The 6,787-nt window shown below is 42.0% G+C and overlaps 1 long non-coding RNA gene across 1 annotated transcript; it reads left to right on the plus strand.

The window, feature by feature from the left end:
* Positions 1-4,583: 4,583 nt before the first annotated feature.
* Positions 4,584-5,777, plus strand: LOC146079585 (uncharacterized). Its single transcript, XR_014474625.1, has 3 exons — positions 4,584-5,133; positions 5,524-5,641; positions 5,725-5,777. It is a non-coding gene; the product is annotated as an uncharacterized LOC146079585 (long non-coding RNA).
* Positions 5,778-6,787: the final 1,010 nt, after the last annotated feature.

A 6,787-nucleotide genomic window follows, 5' to 3' on the forward strand; every position in this document is an offset into this window, starting at 1 on the left:
TAGTATTAAACAGTGGCGTAGCTTCAGGGGTCGCAGATGCGACCGGGCCCCTGAGCCAGGAGGCCCAACCCCCGCCACTGACCTGGAAGAGGGATGCGAACGCACCCTTTCCCAGTGCTGCTTTGAGGGCCCGCATGCGTCGCGCTGACGTCACGCGGCAAGGGCTCCCCTTCCTATTGGCTGCCTGCGGCTGGGGACGGGACACGGTGGCCGTATCTGAGCTTTGATTGGCTGCAGCGGCTCCGGAGCCGCTGCAGCCAATCACAGCTCAGATACGGCCACCGTGTCCCGTCCCCAGCCGCAGGCAGCCAATAGGAAGGGGAGCCCTTGCCGCGTGACGTCAGCGCGACGCACGCGGGCTCCAACCTCCCTCTCCCACCGCTTCCGCGCCATCACACACCACGTGTAGGCTGTTCCAGGACTCAGGAGCAGGACCGCCCGGCGCCCTATATCGGACAGACTACAGTGAGTCCAGTCTGTCAGGCTTTTGAGATTATGGGGAAAATTGCTAAAACTGCTGGGATGTGTAGTTCCACTGTTACAGTGGAACTACACATCCCAGCATGCCCTGTCACAGTTTTAGAAATCCATTATCTAAAATCTGTGGCAGGGCATGCTGGGACGTGTAGTTCCACAACAGCACTGACTCCAGTCCTGTCAGGCTTTTGAGATTATGTGACAAATTGCTAAAACTGCTGGGATGTGTAGTTCCACTGTTACAGTGGAACTACACATCCCAGCATGCCCTGTCACAGTTTTAGAAATCCATTATCTAAAATCTGTGGCAGGGCATGCTGGGACGTGTAGTTCCACAACAGCACTGACTCCAGTCCTGTCAGGCTTTTGAGATTATGTGACAAATTGCTAAAACTGCTGGGATGTGTAGTTCCACTGTTACAGTGGAACTACACGTCCCAGCATGCCCTGTCACAGTTTTAGAAATCCATTATCTAAAATCTGTGGCAGGGCATGCTGGGACGTGTAGTTCCACAACAGCACTGACTCCAGTCCTGTCAGGCTTTTGATATTATGTGACAAATTGCTAAAACTGCTGGGATGTGTAGTTCCACTGTTACAGTGGAACTACACATCCCAGCATGCCCTGTCACAGTTTTAGAAATCCATTATCTAAAATCTGTGGCAGGGCATGCTGGGACGTGTAGTTCCACAACAGCACTGACTCCAGTCCTGTCAGGCTTGTCAGCATTTATTTACTTGGGGTGCCTGCCTGGTGTCTGGCCATGCACTGACAAAGGCTCATGGGAGGTAATAAAAGGTTAAGTAAACCCAGTGAACATTGCTTGCCTTATTTTGTGGCCACGTCCCTTCCGCATGAAGCCATTTCCTATATTTTTGGCTTGAGCACCCACCAGCACCTATGCCGCCCGGCCCACTCCCTGCTCTGCGTGGCTGAGCGTAACTGCCCTGTTCGGACTGCTAGCCAATTAGTACTTGCGGTCCAGCAGCCAATCAGAAGCAGCATTGATGGCTGCTGGACCGCAAGCATCTATTGGCTAGCGGTCCAGTGGGAGTCTTAATTAAAAATAGCTGCGGACAGGGGCAGCTCAGCCGGGCAGAGCAGGGAGCAGGCGGGGGTCCCCCTTGGCAACAAGCAATTTCAGTCCCCCTTGGCAACAAGCAATTTCAGTCCCCCTTGGCAACAAGCTATTTCAGTCCCCCTTTGCAACAAACTATTTCAGTCCCCCTTGGCAACGAGCATGATGCCCCTTGGCATTGAGCATGAAGTTCCTAGCAATGAGCATGGCACTTATGTGTCAGATGTGTAATGGGCATTACGGTGTGTTAAATAGTACTGTATGTAATGGGGGTATCATGTGTGACCGTATGTGTAATTGGCATTACGGCATGTGGCTTTATGGGTAATGGGTATTACGGTTTGTTATATCTGGGGTAGCCAACTCCAGTCCTCAAGAGCTACCAACAGTTAATGTTTTCCAGATCTCCTCATAGATTCCCAAGTGAAGTAATAAGCTCCACCTGTGGATCTTTTAAAATGTGTCAGTGAGTAACGAGTGCACATTTGCAGCAGCTAGGTTGTCTGGAAAATGTGAACTGTTGGTAGCTCTTGAGGACTGGAGTTGGCTACCACTGCGTTATATGGTATGTAATGGGCATTACGGTTTGTTATATAGTATGTAAAGGGTATTACGGTTTGTTATATGGTATGTAATGGGCATTAAGGTGTGTTATATAGTATGTAATGGGCATTACGGTGTGTTATATAGTATGTAATGGGCATCATGTGTGGCCTTATGTGTAATTGGCATTACGGCATGTGGCTTTATGTGTAATGGGTATTACAAAGTTCGATAAATTGTGCAATGGGCATTACAGTGTGTGGTATAATGTTAGGCCGCACCCCTTTTTGAGTGAGTCTTGACCTATTTGGCGCTGCGGTGGAGATAGAGGCCACTTCTAACATCGCAATCCCTCGGTTATTCGGTTATACGTATGCGCTTGTTATAAAGTTATTATCATAACAAAGGTGTAGTTCTCATGCAGTGTGAACAGGTGTTTATTTTTTCACAGAACTATTATTACGAAACCTATCATGTCTCACCATCACATGAGTGGTGCTCAAAAACGCAAAAAGAAGAGGGAAGAAGAAGAGAAATATGCCAAACTTCCTAAAATAAGTAGCTTCTTCAAAACACCTGGAGATGCAAGTACATCAGCCGCCTCCTCTCACAGTACAACCGAACAAGATTTGTCAATAGAAAATGTAAATGTGAGTCCCGGTAGTATTGTACAGAGTTCAATGCAGGACAGTGTAACAAGCTTAGAGGAAGGCTGTAGCACACATACAGAAGAGGAACAGATCCAAATTCAGGCTATGTCAGAGTCACCTCTACAGTCTAGTTTTATTGAAAGTGTTCTGACAGAGGAACATATAACAGACAGAGGTCATTATCCTATTACCATTCAGGATGGAAATATTAAACGATTTATTATTACTAATGGATCATGCAGACCTAAAGGGCCATTCCTTAGAGATGAAAAAGATGGAAGGTGTTTTTCGGAAAGTTTTTATGAGAGAGTCACTAAAACAGGACTTCAATTACCTGTGACCTGGCTTTGTTATTCTCCAAAACTTAATGCTGCTTATTGTGAGCCTTGCTGGTTGTTTGCAGATCGCAGTAAACAGGGATATGAACCAGCATGGGCAAAAGGTATACAAAAGTGGCAAAGGTTGTCAGCCAAAATTCATATCCATGAAAATAGTCAGTCCCACACAGAGGCGTGCATAGTATATGATCACTGGAGGCGTAATAAAACCATAGATGAGGAAAATGAGAAAAACATAAGAAGAGAAAGCATGTTTTGGAGACAAGTTTTACATAGGATTGTTAATGTAACATTAACAATGGCTATGGCCAACCTTGCTTTTCGTGGCCACAGAGAAAAAATAGGAGAGGTAAACAATGGCAATTTTCTGACTATTATTGAATTACTGGCTGAATATGATCCTATACTAAAGGACATTTTGCAGAGACCACAAGGAAGCATTAAATATCTGAGTCCACAAATTCAGAACGAACTTATAAGTCTTCTTGCAAGCAAAATAGAAAAAGATATTGTTTCTGAAATCCAGAAGTCGCAGTTTTTTTCAATAATAATGGACACAACCCAAGACATAGGAAAAATTGATTAGCTAAGTCAAGTGTTTAGATATGTAATTGTTCAAAGAGACGAGAACTCAAGGGCCACTGATATCAAAATAGAGGAAGCCTTTTTAGGTTTTCAGTCTATTGAGGACCAATCAGCTGCTGGCCTTGAAAAAACAATAGTGGAAACCATAGAGAAGAAAGGCCTGGACCTATCAAAATGCCGTGGTCAGGGCTATGAGGGAGCAGCCACAATGAGTGGTGTTTACACAGGAGTTCAAGCTCGCATTATTAACAAAGAAAAAAATGCTCTTTATATACATTGTGCTGCCCATAACCTTAATTTAGTTTTGCAGGATGCAGTTTCAAATATAACTGAAATTTCCAATTTTTTTGACGTGGTTCAGTCTTTATACAAATTCTTTGGTGAAAGTGTGAAGAGATGGGCATTTTTGGCATCCTTTACTTCAGAATCCTCACTAACTTTAAAACAACTTTGCCCAACAAGATGGGCGTCTCGATATGACTCAGTACTAGCACTGCGGTTCAGGTTTCGGGATATTTTACAGGCTTTGTCTAAAATAATTATTCTTTCCACAAAGCCAAAAGAAAGAGATGAGGCCGGTGCGTTGAAAAAAAAACTGGAATCATTCCAGTTTGTTTGCATAGTTGTTCTGCAGGCCAAAATTTTAGAAAATGTTAACTCCGTTTCTAAAATGCTGCAGTCAAAAGACATGGATCTCTCTAATGCCACCAAATTGATTTACAATGCCACTGAAGTCCTTAGCAACTTCCGAGATGATTATGAGGCGGTAAAAAGAACAGCAGTAACTGTTGCAGAAAACTGGGGCATCCAAGCAAAATTTGAAGATAAAAGAGTGAAGAAAGTCAAGCAACACTTTGATGAGCTGTGTGAGGATGAAAGGCTACAGGACCCAGAAAAAAGATTTAAAACAACAGTCTTTTATAGATGTTTGGATATAGCTATAAATCAGCTGCAATATCGCTTCAGTGGTATGAATACAGTTGTACAAAGATTCCATATTCTTCAGCCAGCAACATTGTCAGCAGAAGCTGATGATACAGTATTCAAAGAAGCAACTAAATTGCGAGAATTCTACCAGGATGACTTGTCTAATGATTTTCCTGCTCAGTTGTTAAGTTTCCGATCTGCGCTCCTAGGAGATATCCAAAAATCTTCATCTATACGAGATCTAGCAATTCTCCTTCTGGTTGAGAACTCTGGATTGTCTTCTACTGTACCAGACGTCTGCATAGCACTTCTACTCTTTCTTACACTGCCAGTGACAGTATCGTCTGCAGAACGATCATTTTCAAAATTGAAATTAATAAAAAATTACCTTAGGAGCACAATGTCTCAACAGAGGCTGAGTGATTTAGCCCTATTGAGTGTTGAAAATGGCAGGGCCAGGAAGATTGATATTCCGAGCATGATTGACAAGTTTTCTGAAGCTAAATCCCGGAGATGTCCATTTTAATAGGCTTTGTGAGTATACAGTTTACCAGTTCAATATCGGTTTGGACATCAAGTCTCACAGTTAAAAGGTTTATACTAACTTGTGGGCATGTTCCAGTTCTATATATTCTGTTACGTTGTTCCAGTTTATTAATCTATTGCATGCATCATAATAATACGTTTGTATAGCATCCGCCTTGCTAAAGACCACATAATCTACATTTAGATTTTGATTTCTTCAGAGATGACTACAGTAAAAACATTAGCCATAGCAGTATAACAACTCTATAAAGTATAGATACCTGGATGAATGCTTCTGTGTGGAATAAAAGTGATGGCGGATGCTTACAAAAGTTGTTTTCCAGTTTCTATTACATATAATATAAGTTCAGAAATTTATTGTCCCTTTTCTTTTTGCAGGGTGGCCATTCATTGTTACTTTTGCAGTTCCCTAGTTTTGTTGACTGTTCTTTGATTCATTATCAATGTTCGACTAATAGTTATGGCAACAACATTGTTCACATCTTTAAAGTTACCAGTAAGTGAAACTTATTTTATGTGAATTATTATATGAAGTATAATTATTGACCTACATGCTAATAGATGTCCTTCATTTTGTAGGTTAGTGGTTTACAGTTAACTGTCACATTTAAGAATCCGGAAAATCACAGACCGCGTTGTCTCTTTGGAATTCACAGATTTAAGGTAGGGTTTGGTGTTTCATTATGTCATACCCATAAACAAGTAAGGAATGGGGTTACACTAGGTCTTAATCCGGTCAACTATTCTACCATACACGTAGATATAAATGTGCAGATGTGCTAATTATGTGGGATCATGTAAACTCCACTATTATATAACACAGCTTTATTTAATTGATGTGAGATTATGCATTCTGTTTTGCTTGTTTATAAGTAACATTACAGGTTATATGCTATATATATTAAAAGTAGCACTTTACAATACTACTATTACCACTCCTAACAACAAACATTCTTACTGCTCCTCCTAGGTCTGCCACCATCTGAGCTTCCAGTAACCTGGGCCTCTCCAGTTTTATCATTTGTTCTTTTAATATTTTATTTCAATAAACTGCTATCCTATGTTTAAATGTTAGTTCTATTATTAACATAATATACTTGATGTATTAAAATATAAACAGACCGAGATTTTAATTTTGTTGTATGTAGGGGGGCCCCAAGCTGACCTTTCGCACCAGGGCCCACGAACCCTTAGCTACGCCCCTGACGATAATTATGAGATAGCACATTTTCTGTGAATCCTCAACAACCGGCCTTTTCAACAGAATTAATTAGAAGTCCATCTTTAACTATACTACAGGGCCTGGTATGTTAAGAACAGCCTGCAAATACCATACCTTTGTATTATCACCTTCGTCTAGTTTTAACCAAGAGGTAACTACATGATCCTTCTGTGCCAACCATATCCTTCCACCATACAGCCATACCACAATGGGACGCCCAAATACGTCTGATCTTGGAAGCTAAGCAGTGTTGGGCCTGGCCAGTTCAAGGAAGGGGTACCTCTAAGGAAGACCAGGTGCTGTACTTCAAGGTTTGGTGAAGACACACTCATTGGTATTAGGAACTAAGTAATACCTTTACACTAGTGACCAAAATAATACTTCCACAAAAAAAGTGTTTTCAGCATCTTGGACTTTGTA

This window comes from Crinia signifera, chromosome 5, assembly GCF_055691185.1.
Source record: "Crinia signifera chromosome 5, ASM5569118v1, whole genome shotgun sequence".
NCBI classification, from domain to species: domain Eukaryota; kingdom Metazoa; phylum Chordata; class Amphibia; order Anura; family Myobatrachidae; genus Crinia; species Crinia signifera.